Raw genomic sequence first — 18,910 nt, forward strand, 5'->3', positions numbered from 1 at the left:
GGAGTGATACTTATTCAAATCCCATCATGGCAATGGGGGAATATAAATTCAGTTATTAATTAAATTGGAATTACAAGGCAAGGGATTCTGTAATACCATGTGCAAATCATCATGGTTGTCATTTGCTAAACAGGATAGGGCAGCCCTTAATGTTCTTTGGAGAAGGAGGTGTGCTGACATTACCCGGTCAAGTTGATGTATGAATGCAAACTACGTATTTGTACTCTGACAAAAGCTCCATAGGAGGATAACTAGACACAGCACACATTTGACACATACATATAATTGGGAACAACACAAAAACACCTTTGTGCAAAGTCTCGCTTATTAAATGAGGGGAGAAAATCCCACAGATGATTTAAACACTTCGACTTTGACCACACTGCACCCTAGCCATCAAAGAAACTCATCCAACTCATGAGGCCATTCACCACCAGGGAACCTTGCTGAATACTGTTCTCGATAAGCTGGCAGTCCCACATGTTAAATTGGTGATTGGAAGAAGTCAAACTCTGAGGCAAGTGTTGAGAGCGGGGGAAAAAAGAGAGATGAGTGAAATATCTACATCATCCGACTGGTTGCATCTATCCCTGACAGCCTTGGTAAGAGTGAGCTCCGCACCACCATTTTGGAGGCAAAATAAATATTCCCACTGAATGTGATAACAATGCAAATTGGGGTAGATCTGATACATTATCAGTCAACAGAGTTGTGTTCCACTATAATACAAAGCTAATAATGGTTGGTTTAATTAAGTTGGAGTTTAATTGTTATACAACCAAAGGCATGAACTCAGCCAAACGACACAGCGTTCCAAGGTGTAAAACACATTACCAACAGTAACAAACTGCACACATAATTGTGATTGCAGAAAAAACATAGTTACAAAAAATAATATAGTCCAAGTCCCCCAAGTGTCATTGCCTATAGATTGATGGTATATTGATGAATGTTCTTTTGGAGCCATGTTTCTGCAAGAATCAGCCAGCAGCTTCCTCATCTTGCACAAGTGCAGATGAGGAACAGAGGACATGCGGTTCCCCCACTGTCAGTCTCACCAATAAGCCAGTGAATTGGACTGACAGTATTCTACATTACCAATGTCCCAACAGAATCAGAATCACTTTATTGCCAGAATGTAAAACATACTAGAGTTGATTGTGGTTCAGTACCAAGCATAAAACATGGGGCAATCCAAACAGCCAATACAATAGCGACCAACAATTTACAAGAAATAGTGCAAACATCAACATTTGGGCAATCAACATTTAGCAGAACAGATACAAGAGCAAACATCAATAATCAGACTTAAGTAAATGTGAACATATGAACAGATTGAACAATTATCAACAGAACAAGGAGAGCAGGAAAGACCATTTAACAGATGTTGTGCAGGGACAGTGAGGGTATTACACCTGAGTGAGTTTTATTGAGAAGCTGGATATCGACTGGAAAGAACTTCAGAGATGATGAGTCAACCTGGTGGTGGTGGACTTGTAGGATCTCCAGGTTGACAAATTTGGTGAATAGGTGACTGCTGGGGTGGGTGGAGTCAGCGGTAATATTTTCAACTCTGTTCTTTGCTCTGCTGATGGTCTTGTCTTTTAATGTTGGTGGCTGACAGCCAACGGTCTTCTCTGTGGAGTAGACCACTTACTGCCACCTGAGAGAGGGAGGAAGCCGTGGGAAACCAAATAGTGATAAAGGTAGTCACAAAACTCTTGATGGTTGAGTAAAAAAACTATTTGCATATGCCCTGAAATGTTAAATTTCCTAAGCTGACATAAGAAGAGCAATCAATACTGGGCTTTCCCAGCGATATGCAATAAAAATGTCCAAGAGAATCATGACAACATCCAAGACAAGATGAAAGAACTGTCGACAGTACCAGGTGACTAAAGGTCATGGATATGACATGTTCACAAATGATGGACATGTAATGGTAAAGAGGGGAGGGAAAGAAGAGGCTCTGTTAAACTCTCCAGCAGAGGGCCCACTGCATATTCAATAATATCCAATCTTTTTACCACCACCAAATTGTCAGGCAGAATAACACTATGACTAGAAGAGCAGGGGTCATGTCGCGAATAACTCCTGTCTCCCTCCAAACCTACCGCACACATCAAGAATCCTCTGGACATCATCTACAGAAACTTGGCAAAACCTTTGATGTAATTTCCGAAACTCATGACCTTATCCACCTCCAAATAGGGGTTTGGGTGTAACAGGATATTACAACCTGCATCTTCCATGCCACATACCTGCAGACCTACTCCACCAGACATAATTGTGATGGGCGCATTTTGCTACCGCCATATTTCTGGAACACTCCACCTCTCAGGATTTGGATGGCAAAGATTGCTGCAAATCATAGTGGGAATGTCTTGAATGAGGCAGCACAGCTACAGGTTTGCGGCTGGTTGTTTAAACCTGAGGTATGGAATTTTTTTCCCCACTGAGAGCTGTGGAATCAGATACTGTTTTGAAAGAGTGAGGAATAGGAGGCTCTGGAGTACTGGCAAGGAACATTTGAAGCTGGCATAGATCACATTAAATGGTTGTGTAGGCTTGAGGGGTCTTGTAGCCTACTGTTGCTCCTATCTTCTTGTATGACCACTCATGACACTATACTAGGGATGAACAATAAAGGATGACCTTGCTAAGACATAGCCTCATCCTCTCAATGAGCTTTTTTGATATAAGCTTTCTTCACTAAATATATGGAATCACATGACCCAAATGATCTCTGTGTGGCTCCAAAATTAGTTAGGTGAGTGTTCTGTGAAGACTGTTGCTGTAATGATCTACTTATGTGCTGGACTCAGTCCTTAATTTTGTAAAATCTCAGATGGTGATACAGGAGTAAGACAGAGCAACTGGTTGAATGGTGTAGCAACAATAACCTCACACTCAATATCAGGAAGACCAAGGATTTGATTGTGGACCTCAGGAAGGGAAAGTCAGAAGAGAACAAACCAGTCCTCATTGAATAGTCACAATATTAACCTGGCTGGTTAATAGTGGTGGCAAGAGTAAGCAGCTTTAAGAACCTGGGTATCAACATTTCAAAGATTTCTCCTGGGGACAACGTAGAGTTGCAGTCAGGAAGATGGCAAACTAATGGCTCTATTTTGTTAGGGATTTTGAGGTCATTTGGTACGACCCCAATGACACTTGGAAATTTATATTAATGTACGTACAATGGAGTGTATTCTGACTAGTGGTATCACAGCCTGGTATGGAGGCTCCAATGCACAGGGTCACAAGGGGCTACAGAGAGTTGCAGATTTAGCCATCTACATCACAGGCACAGCCCTGTCCACCAACAAGGTCATTTCCAAGAGGTGGTTCCTCAAGAAGTTGAAGTATCATTAAGGACCCTCACCATCTGGGACATCCCCTTTTATTACTACCACCAGGGAGGAGGAATCAGCTTGAAGTTTACACTTAATTCAGAAACAGCTTTTCTGTCTCTGCCATTAGATTTCTGAGTGATCCATGAGCATTACCTCATTATTCCTTCCTTGCACTATTTATTAATTTAGTATTTATAGTAATTGTACATCTTTGCATCGTACTGCTGCTGCAAAACAACAAATTCCATGTTATCGAGCACAGTGGGTAATCTGATCTTGAAGTGATGGTTCACACAGCCATGATTAATATAAATCACAGGAGTTCATGATATTGTGTGACAATAACAGATTATTAAAGCAGATGTATGTTTGAGATCAGGAAGTAGAAGTGCTGTGATAATGCCTTGGTTGGTGATTTAGTAATCGATCCTTTCTGCTTTGTATTAGTAAGTGATATAAATGCTTCGTGTACATTTCTTGACATTTTTGAGTTGAGCGTCAAGTCATTGCTTGTCTTAAAGGTGGCAAGAGTTTGAGTTCCAGTATATTTTTGTTCTCTAACCCTTCCACTTTTAAAGACTTTGCACATGCAGTGTATGAATACATGTACAAATCTGGAGCAAGAAGAGGATATTCAGCTTCTTGACATTTTTTCTACTGTTCGATGTGAACATGTTCAATCTGATTATAACCTCAGTTTTGTTTGCTATATAAACCTTTCTGATAGCTTGTCTGGTCTGGCCATATGGACACTATGGACAGTGCAAAAGCACAAGTGCTTCTACTTCTTGAGAATGCTAAAAGACTTTTGAATGTCCCTGTGGACCCTCACCAATTATCTGGATGTACCATAGTTTGGTATGGCAACAGCTATGCCAAAAGCTACAAGAAATTGTAGGGAACTGTAGTCACAGCACAGCCAACCAAAAGAACAAACTTCCGGTCTGTGGATTCCATCTACATTTTCTATTGCCCCAGGAAACTGAAGCAAAGTACTCATTAAGTACCTCTGCTATCTCCTCCAGTTGCATGCATGCTTTTCCATTGTCACACTTGATTGGTCCTGTTCTCTCAGGTCTTATTCTCTTGCTCATCACATACTTGCTATATTGGACAGAAGGTACAAAAGCTTGAAAATGCCACCACAAGGCTGAAGGGCAGTATCTTTTGCCCTTGTCAGGGGGTTTCGACTTTTATGTTACTGCGGAGGCTAATTAAAATGGTGTCTTTGTTATGTTAATCTGGGAAATGCGGCTTTGTTGTGTTAAACGCTGAGAAAGTTTGCGCTAGGAGCTTGTTTTGGTTTAGAGTGTGATAAGAGGGTGCAATTAACCAATTGGGATAGTTGTTATGGTTTTGGTGTATTTGAAGATACTGTATGCGCGGGGTTTTGGGGCAGGAGGCAGGAGAGCGAGACAGAGGATGGATGAGATGCTGTGATGTCCGCTAACGGGGTCGGACCCCGAAGAGGGCGTTCGGCAAGGAGATGGAGACGGACTCGTGTGGAGCCACCAGTGTTGGTCCCAGGCGGCTAGTCAAGGTGGTCCGAGGGGGTCGCAGGGTGAAGAAGGTGGTCCTTGAACTCCAACTGTTTTGTGCACAAAGAGATTGAACTTTGATAAGTGTGGCGCCTTTTATTTTCCTTTTATATTTTATTCTCTCTTAATTATATAGTTCCAGTAATATCTATAAACTGTAAATCATTTAATCGTATCTGGTGTATTGTCTGTTATTTGGGCGGGGTGGGGTACATCACACAGCATCCACACAAACTAATTACCCAGTTTGGCGGGGCCGAGGCTGTTTCCCTAGACAACAGCGAGCCAAGCGACCCTGAGGGTGGCCAAGGGGCGGCTACACCCTGTTATAAGACTCTAGTGCAATAATGATGAACTCTTGTACTCACAATCTACCTCGACCTGGCCCTTGCACCTTAGGGAAGTTAATCAGGACAGTCGGCATCTGTGGTTTAAGACCATAAGATATGGGAGCAGAAGTAGGCCATTCAGCCCATTGAGTCTGCTCCGCCATTCAATCATGGGCTGATCCAATTCTTCCAGTCATCCCCCCTCCCCTGCCTTCACCCCATACCCTTTGATACCCTGGTTTAAAAAAAAATAATAGATCTGGGAACTCCTGCAGAATTGTTGCTCATTCCACCGATGCCTTCCACCTAGTGTGTTTCCAGAATCACCTGTTATTGCTGTAAAACAAGTTGGTTTTTGTGAAGAAGTGAGGAGGTAGAAAACCATTTCAACATGTTGGATGCCTCTGAGAGTGCACTGATATTTCAAGTATTGGAACTTTCATTAGAAGTACTGGTAATAAGGGGGAGTTTTCCTCAGCATCCATGATGGAGAACTCCCTGCCCAACCATCCTGTCCCAGATTTCTCATGTGGCTTCATCTGGTACAGCTTCATGCTCTACCACTGACTTGGAGTTCAAATTCAGAACGTAATTTAATAAAGCGCTGGCAAGCAAACATCAGCAGTGTTGTGACATCCAAGCTCATACATGCATGTGCTGCAATCTGAACTTGCTAGACATTACACAATGAGGTTGCACTGCCAAAACGTCTGCTCCTGTGGGTGAGTGCATTTTGCTTCTCTGTATCTCTTGCTATCTTTTGTTCTCTATCTTCTCTCTGTGAATTTTACTCTCTCTCACATTCTTTTCTGAAGTTGCTTACTTTCCTTTTTGCTCTATCACATGTGCTGATTTTTTTTCTCTCTCCTCTACTCTCTTCCCCACCCACCCTTCTCTGAATTCTCCCCTCCACCCCTCAAGTTCAGCAACAGTTAAGGATAGGGGCTAACTCCCAGTTAGGTCTATATCTTGGGAATGAATTTTTTAAAGAAACTTTTCTGTTTAACGTACTCTTACAATGGTTTGTGCAATAGGATTCTTTACTCTTAAAAAGATGTTTGATTGGGTAAAAGGGACTAGATCAGATGGGAATCTTCTATCAGATGGGGTAAAAGGCCTGTTTCTGTGCAGTATGACTCTAATTCCAAGGGATTATAATACAAAATGAGGGAGAGGGGTCATTCTGTACCAGTCAAAAGTTTGAATGGGTGGTCAGTGAAGCTGATGCTATATTCGTTCAAACACAGTAAAGGTTCAGTACCCCTTAACTGAAATTCCACAATTTGAAGTAGGAATTTTTTTGAGTGCTGACATGATGTCATAAATGGAAAATTCCACAAGGCACTGAGAAGGTTTGCAGGGGATAGACAGGTGACTGCGCTGCACTGATAGTTCTGAGAAGTGACCCCACATATGTAATGAGCAGAAGTTAATGGAAAAACAGAAAAACACAGCATAAAGCACAAAATGAAGATCTTGATCATGTATTGAAAGAATGCATCCGTCAGTGTTGGAGTGAACATGTGCTGCCTATTGGCATGCTGATCAGCTAACAAGCAAAGATCAATCAGGGTGAGCTAAAAATTGAAGGTAATTGTGAATATTCAGCAGGCTGACTGCAGAAATTTAAGAAAAGGCATGGCATTAAATTTTTAAAGCCTTTAAAAGTTTTAAAGATAAAAATATTTGCTGTTCATGAATCAGCAGAGAAACTCATTGATATATTTGCGAAGATTGTTGCTGATGAAAAAGTATCACTAGAACATGTCTACAATGCTGATTGGTTTTATACTTGAACCTTAAAAAAAGTAAAATGCAAATGGAATGTACTGTCAATGTACTGTAACCTTTCAGTCAAGACATGGCATCAGAAGGAGACTGAAAGCTTGCCATTGTTTGTTGTTCAGCAGCTGATTCACGTATTCTCCTGATGCTCCTGTGGCTGCGTTTGTGTGGAATATAGTACAGAATAGCCCTTCCACTTCAGTTTTTATCATAATCCCTTGGAACAGTGTCATACAGCATGGAAAAAAGGGCCTTTACCCTACACACATTATATTTTCATTATATTAATGGTATGTAATAATTTTTACTGTCAAGCCCATACTGTATGTATGATGAGCAAGTGTAAGGCAAGGATTGTCTACTGGTAGCACATAATTTCAGGGTCAAAGATGATGGCGATCCCAATCTATCTCACTATATGTTCCAAAATTTGAAATGCTTCTGGCCCCAGCCATTCTGGATAAAAGGTACTCAACTTGCATTAGTATAGATCTGATGAAGATTGTTAAGAATAAAACAAAATAATTTACCATATAAAAGTAGCTGGTGAACGCAGCAGGCCAGGCAGCATCTCTAGGAAGATGTACAGTCGGCGTTTCAGGCCGAGACCCTTCGTCAGGACTAACTGAAAGAAGAGCGAGTAAGAGATTTGAGAGGGGGAGGGGGAGATCCGAAATGATAGGAAAAGACAAGAGGGTGACCGAAACGTCGATTGTACCTCTTCCTAGAGATGCTGCCTGGCCTGCTGCGTTCACCAGCAACTTTTATGTGTGTTGCTTGAAATTCCAGCATCTGCAGATTTCCTCGTGTATGCGTAATTTACCATATGATGGTTTGTTCGTATCTCTGACTTTAAAATGTTAAAAAATCAGCTTCACTCTCTGAAGTGTCCGTCCAATTGAATTTAAAACAGTAGCATAACTATAGTTTGAGCAGATTGTAAACAGGACCAAGTCATTTAATGCATACGCAGTTTGCCTTTTGTTCAGTTGTCAATGAAATGATTGGCACTGACTTCTTTCACCAGAAGAATTTATTAACTTGGGCTTAGAAATGTGTATAAATGCCATGTGTCTGAGCTCATAAATATGCTACAAAATGAAGGCAGGAGTTGTCTGTGATGTCCCCTTGTATCCAACATTGAGGTTCTACCATGCACTTAGGTCATGACCAGCCTGATCTTTAGCTTGGCTCCACTTTCATGCCCAAACAAACGTCATCATCCCAAAGTCCTCTGTCAAGAAGATGACACAAGAGATTGCAGGTGCTGGGATCTAGAGCAAAAGAACTACTGGAAGAACTCAGCAAGTCGGGAAGCATCTGTGAAGGCAAAGAAATGATAAGCATTTTGGGGTGGGACTCTGTATTGGTGCTACATGTAGAGAGAAGAGAGGTAGTACATAGAAGTTAGAGAGTGGGGTGAGACAAGCTGGTGGATGGAACCAGATAAGGGGTAGAGGATTGGAAAATGGAGCCAAATGGATAGAAATGTTTCTTCTCCTATGGTTCTCCAAAATGTGTATATTTGTTTCACTTATATCGGCACGTTCTGGTTGACACATCATTCCCAACTCTGCTTTTCCCCTTCAACCTCCAAACCAATCCTGCCTCATTTTTTTTTTATCCGTCTTCCCAGAGTGATAGAGGTTTTGGTGGTTTTATTTAAAAACAAAGTACACTAAACTGCTAAGTTTGTATCTTCACTTAAGTAGCCTGGTGCAGTGAGACATTGTAACTTTGTTTCAAGTGTCCATTTGGTCTGAGAAGATGAACTTCTAACCAAGTAGTGTCATTGACAGGGAAGCAAAGTCCAAGTTTCATTTTTGCTGTATTTCTTAATTTCAGTTGTATTCAAACAAACTTGGCAGCATTTAATCTGTTGGCGATGGAGATGATACATGAACAGCAGGGCAGATATCTTGTTTGCAAATTTATGGGAGTCCATAATTTTGAGCAGTAGCCATTTTTTTTCATAGTCTTCAGCCTGAGATTGGCCTCACTTCTGACATAAAAGAATACTTGGAATGAAATAATGTGGGAAAATAAATCCATGGATCAGAAAAGATTATTGAAGATAAATCCAGAACTTAAAGCAGGCTTTACAGTTTGTACTATAGTTTTATATTAGGTGTTTGAAAGGAATTGCATATACTTGGACAGCAACCATCAGTCACCCAGACAGTGTGAATCCTTGAAAGCATAATGCTGTTCTTCCCCTGGATCCTGCTCAGCTTTGACCAAACCCTTGTGAAATTTAGAGGCTTGCAAGCTGATTACATTGGAAACAAAATAAACTTTGCTTTGACTTTGTTCTCCTGATACCAAGTGCTGATCACTTGGCAGGTTGCAACCTAAATCACTGTTCTGATCATCTACATTGGAATAGGAAATGGTGCTGTTTTTTGAATGATGCAATATAGTTGAAAATAGCTTAAATTAATGGTAAAACTGGCCAGCAAGGAAGTACCATAATGGCTGAGAAAAATTACTGCTTGTTTTGGGAGTTCCTTCATCGGTAATGCCATAACCAGTCTGCCTTCGTAACCTTGCAAGCCTTAAGAAACATCAGTTTCATATTTTACAAAGGCAAATTGGCTCAAGCACCCTTGATTTTGTGATATTTGTAAACTTTCCTGGTTGTTTTGCTGTCTTGCCTTAATTGGGTTAGCTTGGTTTCTTCAGAGACTTGAAATCTTGTCCAGCAGTAATTTTACATTTTCAGTTTTTGGTGGGAAGTGAGTTTGGAAGAATGTGTTAGAAAGAATGAAATATTTTTTAAAAATCTTATGCAAGAAATTACCTATAGGCCAGCCTTTCACTTCCACACCTTCGGCTTGGGCATGGCTGAATTTCAGTGCAGTAGATCCTTGCCCAAAGTAGGCTTTGGAGCATGTGATCACCGAATTAATGTACAGTGAGAAGCAAGAAGGAGGCTAAGACATTGATTTGGAGCAGAAATTTATTCAACAGGAACAACATACAGTATAAATGAATTGCTATATGACTTTTTGTTGGGATATTTTTCTTCCTTAAAACAACAAATGTAATGGCCTGGAATTCCCTGGCAGTAGTGAGAACCTCACACTGTATGCTCTACTCTATCCCACTAAGTTTGAACTAACCATCAGACAATTCTCACATCAATTTGCTCAACAAACTTACTCTTACCAAGTCTCCATGTACTGCACCTTCTAGATGTAAATGTGGCAGGTTTAATTATGAGCTATGTCCACAGAAATTGTGAAAACCATCTGTCTGGTTTAGGCAGCTTTGCTAATTGCCAAAAATATTGAACATCTCTGTATCTCCCAACTGTTGAAAATCTAATACAGCAAGTTATTATATTAAAATAATTGTATTATTTTATTTCATTATTTTAGAAATTTAAAAAAAATCTTAAATAGTAGAGTTTGCCAATTGGTTGAGTTAACTAAAATTGTTTGAAAATTTCCATGGCACTACCAAACCCGGCTATTGCCTGTAAGCAAATTTGGACCTTCTGTCCTTGCACTATACTTTCAAACTTCCTGATGCCCATGTGGAGTAAGTGTTCCCAGACATTTTTCTGGAATGTCCAGGCTGCTGTTTTCTCTCAACTGATCTGTTGATCTAACTGCTTGTGAGATCTGTACTTTCTTCACTTGACTTTTGATATGCAATTTGTGGATTCCCACTTGACTTCCACAGTAATATGGAAAATATTTGTAGTGAAATTGAAAGGCAATTCATCTAAACCTTGAGCCCAAATTATTTATGGGAGTAGCTGAAGCTAACACCTGTGTGAGTGTGCCTATTGCTACATGCGTTCATATGTTTCTCTACTGTACTTATTAACAGGGAGAAAATAATTTGGTTTCTACCCTAATCTTGCAAACATGCAGTTCCTAAGTTATGTAACAGTGCATTCTTGAGAACCACCCATAAGCAGCTTCCTGTACCTATCTATATCGTATTGCTCTACCTACACTGCTAAGTTTTATTGAATTACCACTGTAACACCACCCTTAGTTAAACTAATGAAATGTATGCTATATGCAGCCATTAGTAAATACCATGAAGCACTATAGTTGTTCATCCCAACTTGAAAAATACTTTAAAAATGCATGGGAGAATTTGCAAGAGAGATTTTTGTAAACCAGGTCACTTGTAGCCCAGGAAGCCCTGTATTTTGTTAGCCTCCCTCACTCACTCACAGCTAAATCACACTTGCATATTTACTTTCTTTGCTCCAGTACAGTCACTCAAATTAATACATCTTGGTTTTTGAATGACTTGCTCATCTCTGCAGTCTGATCCTCTCTTACTGTCTGGTCTGCTGACATTTGCTGAACTTTGTATCATAAACGCTTATGACTTCATTGATAGGGGGGAAAAAAACCTAAACAGATCAGTGTAATGGTGCCCGGAAGAATATACAAATACCTGTAGTTAGTGACTCAGATTGCCTTCTGAAGCCGTGAGTAAGTTTCTTTTTTTACTTCCAAGATGCAAGATGTGAATTGTTTAAAAAAACCAATGTTATTCAGAAGTACTGAAAATGAGGTAATGTGCAAGTGTGAGTTCCAGCGGCTGATTGAAAATGCAGACATGTCACATGTTTTGATTATACAGCCACATTCTTTCAATTGTACTTAAGCCTTTCATTCTGTTTCAGTGATTAATGTTAGCACTTATTGCTTGAGGATTGAGGTACAGCACTGACTTAAAACTTGAGGGGTTAGTTTACGGTTGCCCCTTGAGATGCTCAATGAGTTTTGTTTACCATAATAATGTATCCCCCTTTGCACCAAAGGACTGATTATGATAGAATGAAGTACAATCATCTGAAAATTTCTCTCAGCAAGGGACAACCTTTAGTGGTTAGCACAATGAAGCATTAGCTTTCTCTAAATAGAAATGATGAGAGCATTCTTTAACTTATGAACTGAAAGCAGAGGTTGTAATTTATTGACTCTCTCCCACACCCCCCTCCGGACTCTCCATATTTCGGTGACTTTAGGTTTCCAAGTGAAGCACTAAGAGAGCTGAACGTTTGCAGCCATTCTCTCAAGCTTCAGTATTTCAGTGAGATAGGTTGCCCTTCATCGTTCAATTTGTCTCATATATTTCAAAAATAGCCCTTCTTTGTGATTTTAAAAAATATACAAAGGGAAGAAATAGTGCAAAAAAAATTACATTCTTCGTCAGTACATTATGTTGTATAAACTTTAAAGTAAGGAGAAAATACAAACGTAGCATCATTGCCATCATGTGGCCCATGAGGTGATTACCCCTTTCATTGTTCGAGGGGTTTCACCATCTAGCTACCATCCCTCTGTGTGCAGTCTCAGAAGGAGCCTTGGCATTGGCTGCCCGAACAGAGCTTCAGTTTTCCCTGGACTGAGTCGGTCTGCAGCATTCTTGTTGCATCTCCTTGTGCTGGAAGACTAACAAGTTTCGGGCAGCCAAAAGAGGGTCCCTCACAACACTGATGACTTTCCAGCAGCATTTGATGTCTGTCCTGGTGTGTATGTGTCCCCGGGAACAGCCCGTTGATTAGAGAATCCTCAGTTATGCAGCTGCCAGGGATGAATTGAAACTAGGACACTTGCAGCTGTCTCCATGCACTTTCTGAAAATTCACAGTCTGCAAAGAGTTGAGTGATTAGTTCTCCCCCACTGCAGCCATCCGGAGGGCGGTGTAAACTGGGGACGATATGTCATCTGTAGTGGAAGGCTTTGACTGGGATGGCACTTCTCACTTCCAGCTGAGCGAGGTCTTGGTGCTTATTGGTCAGATATGGTGATGAGACATTCCTTCATATGGTTTGGACCATCTGCTCAAGGATGAAACCAGCAGTATCTGCTGTACATTCTGTGAGGACTTGTCAAAGGTGTTTACTTGGAGGTACTGTTCCACAAAGGGCGGGCAGTACAGCAGTCTCCATTTGGTTGGGCTGGGACATTGTGCAGTGGAGGGGCCAGACCTACCTTCTGTAATACCAGGGACAGGTAGAACCTCAGAACAGAGTGACACTTAGTGCCCACATACTGACTGAGGACAAAGTTGGATACACTTTTGCTCCCATTCTCGGTGGCTTGTGCATTGTCATCCTTTAAAGTTGCTCCGTTTTGGACACTCTGAAAGACATCCCAGGTGATTACTGAGGCAGAGGAGCGAGAAAAGGCCACACCCATGTCCAGTATGGCAGACCTGTAGGCAAATCACACCTGATAACTTAAGTTCGTCAGTTATTTACACAGCATGCCACTTTTCCTCTTTTCCTGCACAATGTGCTCCAGCCAGTTTTTCTATATGCCTCATCAGGAAATTTCCCTCATCATTCAATGCCTTTTATAAAGAAAGATGGAATAAATCTCCCTTCCACTCTCCGGCAGCTAATTTCATTGGGTCATAGTTTAGTTCTGTATACTTTACAAGAGCTGCAAAAGTTTTTAGAAGTGGTTTTCTTTGGCTACAAAATAGGACAGAGTTATTACAAGTCCCTCAGAGATACAAGAGTCTGCACATGCTGGAAATAGCAATATAAAGCAAACTACTGGAGAAATTCAGTAGGTTGAGCAGGATCTGTAGGGAGAAGGAAATGTCTGTAGTAAGTTGAAACCCGGCATCAGTACTGACTATACCTGCTGAATTCACTTGATGTGTGCTCCTTATCTGAACTGTTGTACACCGGCACCATGGTTACCATGAACACACCCCGGAGAGGCTAGGGCACTTCTCCAATTATTGTTCAAAAATGCCTCCATAAATTTCTGGGTGCATGTCTCTGATGCATGAGGACTACATTCGTACTGTGCTATGAACACTTTTTGCGCTTGGCAGCGTTCTTTACATTTTCATCTTTGGAATATCTATTGATTTAAAAACTGAGCATTTATTAAGCAATCCTGTTTCTTGCTATAAATGGCATTAAATGCAGACGTTGTGGCTCCTGAAATTGAAGAAGAAACTTTTATTGCATCCAACTGTGGAATGTTTACCTTGGCAATTAAAAAAAATTGCCATACCAGTGCCATTAGCATTGACAGCAAAATAGCATGCAAGTCTTAAAGACTTTAAAATTGGAAATTTGTGGAAGCAAAAGTTACAGACAGAGCTGCTGCCCATCATAACTGTGGTTGAAATAGTCATGAAATCAGACATGATATGTAGAGAGGGAAAACGTTCCACAAGACTGTAACAACAATACCTCTGGTATCTCTGTAACAGCAGATCTGTTCATTAAATAGATACTGTCTGAATGTTTCTCGCATTTTCTGTTGGGCAAGGCTGCCAGGTGTTTGGGGGTGGTGGTGACAGGAAAGGCAGACTTCTCTCAGAATTGGGATATTGGGAATAGCTTCGAGCAGGAGCAAATAATTCCGCTTCTGTAATTTCAGAGTAAGGAGTCAAAGGGGTATATTTAGGAGAATTTTTTCATTTTTACCTCAAAATGATGAGCATGCTGAACTTGCTGTCCGGTCAAGTATATGAACCGGATGAAAATCATGTATTTAAGACTGAACTCAATGGATTCATGAAGATGGAAGCAAGAGGATGGAGCATGTGTGATATTAATCCATTGCACAGATGACCATTTAACCTATGAGACCATAAGACATAGGAGCAGAATTAGGCCATCTGGCCCATCGAGTCTGTTACATCATTCATTCATGGCTGATCCTTTTTATTAAATCTCCTCCTCAACCCAGTTCCTGGCCTTCTCCCCATAACCTTTGATGCCATGTCCAATCAAGAACTTATCAATCTCTGCCTTAAATACACCCAATGACCTGGCCTCCACAGCTGCATGTGGCAACAAATTTCACAAATTCACCACCTTTTGGCAAAGAAATTTCTCCACATCTCTGTTTTGAAACGGTGCCCCTGTATCCTAAGGCTATGACCTCTTGTCCTAGACTCTTCCCACCATGGGAAACATCCTTTCCATATCTACTCTGTCTAGGCCTTTCAACATTCGAATGGTTTTAATGAGATCCCCCCCCCTCATCCTTCTGAATTCCAGTGAGTACAGACCCAGAGCCATCAAACATTTCTCGTATGATAACCCTTTCATTCCTGGAATCATCCTTGTGAACCTCCTCAGGACCCTCTCCAATGCCAGCACATCACTTCTAAGATGAGGGGCCCAAAACTGTTCACAGTACTCAAGGTGAAGCCTCACCAGTGCCTTGTAAAAGCCTCAGCATCACATCCTTGCTCTTGTATTCTAGACCTCTTGAAATGAATGTTAACATGGCATTTGCCTTTCTCACTGCTGACTCAACCTGCAAGTTAACCTTCAGGGTGTTCTGCACAAGGACTCCCAAGTCCCTCTGCATCTCAGATTCCTGGATTTTCTCCCTGTTTAGAAAATAGTCTACACATTTATTTCTACTACCAAAGTGCATGACCATGCATTTTCCAACATTGCATTTCATTTCTCACTTTCTTGCCCATTCTCCTAATCTGTCTAAGTCCTTCTGCATCCTGTTTCCTCAACACTACCTGCCCCTCCACCAATCTTCATATCATTTGCAAACTTGGCCACAAAGCCATCTATTCCATCATCTAACTCATTTTTATACAGCATAAAAAGAAGTGGTCCCAACATTGACCGCTGCGGAACACCACTAGTTACTGGCAACCAACCTGAAAAGGATTATTTTATTTCCATTCACTGCCTCCTACCAATCAACCAATGCTCTAACCATGTGAGTAACTTCCAGTAATACCATGGGCTCTTAACTTGGTAAGCAGCCTCGTGTGACACCTTGTCAAAGGTCTTCTGGAAGTCCAAGTATACAACATCAACTACATCCCCTTTATCTATCCTACTTGTAACCTCATCAAAGAATTCCAACAGGTTACGTCAGGCAGGCTTTTCCCTAAAGTGTGTGTGTGTGTGTGTGTGTGCGTGTTTGTGCGTGTATGTATATAATAAAAAAAATCATGTACCGTCACGTTGTCAGGATCCCTTTATGACACCTGGTCCACTGATTTACTTTGGAAGTAAAGATTTCTTTTGTATCCAAAGAAGTCGATGAGACTTTTTTAACATTGATCAAGGGCACTCTGTTACTATTCTGTTCTTTCAAACAATGCCACAGGATGTTTGAATGTTTTGAACTGTGAACAATGCAGTAATCCCATGTTTCTCCACTGATTATAGACTGTGCACTCTGCTCTGCAAACTGAGTCATTGTCCTTTTGACTCTGTGGGACTGTTGTTGCTGTGTGAGCTGAGGAGCTGGTTATGGGTTCTTTTTTACTTTCAGATTAACAATGCAAACCATTAGTTGTAATGTGGGATAATTGGATTTTTAGGTGAGAAAGTATAACAATAGTAGTTTAGAAAGGTGCAGGAAGAAGAGGGGCTTCTCTATCAGATAAGATTCTTCAGTAGAACTCTTCCACTATAATCACTCACATTTACGCCTAATGTTTCTTTTCAAGCCCTTTTAGATCCATGCAGTTTGACCCGTGAATGTTTGGTGTAAATGTAGCTTTTGTGGTTTGGCAGTGCTGTGCTGCATGCATCAGCCCATGACTTGAATCATTCAGTAAATCACACTGGCATTGGAAGGACAATCGGGTAATAAATTATCCTGGTATTGATCGCCAGTTGCCTGTGATTAATGGAAGCTAGATCGAAATGGAGGAAGAAAGCTGAAAGATAATTGCAGACACCTAAGTATTATGAGCGAGTGAATGAACCTAGTCATTTGGTGGGCAGCGGCAAAGCTTGGTTTCAACAGCAAAGCTTCACAAAAGCTGCTGCTTTGGAACATGGATCAGTAAAAGAAAAGCTATCAGAGACTGGAGTAGCTGAAGCGGGATATCAATATCATCCGTCATAGCTCACGTGTTGTTGGCTGATGGCCAGAAGCAGTGCTGTAGAAATATTAAATCAACATCTAATTGTGAAAAGTACTGTGGGTGAACTTGAAGGATTAGAAGTTTCAAGGTTAGTTTGTCATTGTAGTTTGGGCAAGGCAATGTGTTTTATAATTCTCCAAATAGATAACGGCAGAAAATTTAAAGTTCAGGCATATTAGATCCCACTCTGTGAATCTGTAGCTTTGGCACGTTCAACAGATCCTGGAAATCTTGAGTAACATACACAAAATGTTGGAGGAACTCGACAAATCAGACAGCATCTATGGAAAGAAATAAACAGTCTATGTTCTGGAGAAAGTCATATCAGGACTTCAGATGAAGTGTTTCAGTTGAAAAGTTGACTGTTTATTTCCTTGGATACTGCATGGCTTGCTGAGTTCCTTAGCTTTTTGTGTGTGTAACTTAGCTATCTGAAAAATTGCAACTGAAAACTGGAACATGCAATTTACATGCAAATGAAATTTGTGGGATAAATGGACTTTAGATTAGATTATGAAGACACACAGTCCTATTGTATTGTCATTTAGTAATGCATGCATTGAGAAATGATACAATTTGTTCCTCCAGAATGATATCACAGAAACACAAGGCAAACCAAGACTAAAAAAACTGACAAAAACCACATAATTATAACATATAGTTACAACAGTGCAAAGCAATACGGTAATTTGATGAAGAGCAGACCATGGGCACGTTAAAAAAAAATCTCAAAGTCTCTTGAAAGTTCCATCATCTCACGCAAATGGTTGAAAGGAGAAACTCTCCCTGCCATGAGCTTCTAGTGCCTCAAACTTGCCGATGCAGCATCCTGGAAGCACCCCGGCCACAGTCTGATTCTGAGTCCGTCTGAAAACTTCGAGCCTCCGACACGGAGCACCATCTCTGCCGAGTGCTTCGACCCCAGCCCCGGCAACAGGCAGTAGGCAAAGCCAAGGATTTGGGGCCTTCCCCTCCGGAGATTCTCGATCGCACAGTAGCAGCAGCAGTGAAGCAGGCATTTCAGAAGTTTCTCCAGATGTGCCTCCGTGCTTCTTCACGTCTGTCTCCATCAAATCAGGATTGTGCACGGCATCCTACGTCACAAATACGATATCATTCGGAGCGGCCGCGCGCGCTGCGTCGCACCGCAATCTTCTCCTCCTTCTCCATTAAAACTTGTATCACTCAATAATTTAGTGACATTGAATTCATGCTCCATGAGTCAAGACATACAGTACAAGACATGTGTTTGGATTATTGTGTATAATTTTGGTCATCCTGCTGTGGGAAAAACAGCATTAAGGTGAAAAGAATGCAGAGATTTGTGAGGATGTTGCCAGTTCTTGAGGCACAGAGTTGAGGTTGAATTGGTTGGAGTATTCCTTGTGGAGTGATCTTACCAAGGTCTATAAAATTATGAGGGGCATAGATAGGGTCATAGTCATAGAGCACTATAGCACAAAAACAGGCCCTTCAGCCCATATAGCCCATGCTTAATCCCCTCAACCCCATACCTAGGCCATAGTATGCCATACCCCTCCCAACCATGCACTTGTCCAAACTTCTCTTAAATGTTGTAATCAAACCTGCACCCACTACTTCCACTGGCAGATCATTCTGCACTCCTCCTCATGTTCCCATTAAAAATGTCACCTTTTACCCTTTTAATCTATGACCTCCAGTTCTAGTCTCACCCAAGCTCAGTGGAAAAAGCTGACTTACAATTACCCTATCAATACCCCTCCTAATTTTGTATCCCACTATGAAATCTCCCCTTATTCTCCCACACTCTAGGGAATGAAGTCTGATACTATTCAGTGTTTCCCTGTAATTCTGGTCCTGAAGTCCTTATACATTTTCCCTGTATCTTTCAATCTTACAGATACTTTTTTTTGCAGATAGGTGACTAGAACTGTAGAGAATACTTCGAATTGGGCCTCACCAATGTATTCAATATTTTGATTTATGAGGGCCAATGTGCCAAAAGCCCTTTACTAGCTTGCTGACCTGTGACCCACCTTCAGGAATTGTAGATCTATAC

The 18,910-nt window shown here is 41.1% G+C and overlaps 1 protein-coding gene across 3 annotated transcripts in view; it reads left to right on the plus strand.

Moving 5' to 3' along the window:
- Window positions 1–18,910, plus strand: part of adgrl3.1 (adhesion G protein-coupled receptor L3.1) — a 587,214-nt gene that overhangs the window by 171,158 nt on the left and 397,146 nt on the right. The gene's annotated exons all lie outside the window — the stretch shown is intronic.

The sequence above is a fragment of the Mobula hypostoma genome, chromosome 5, assembly GCF_963921235.1.
Source record: "Mobula hypostoma chromosome 5, sMobHyp1.1, whole genome shotgun sequence".
Classification (NCBI taxonomy): domain Eukaryota; kingdom Metazoa; phylum Chordata; class Chondrichthyes; order Myliobatiformes; family Myliobatidae; genus Mobula; species Mobula hypostoma.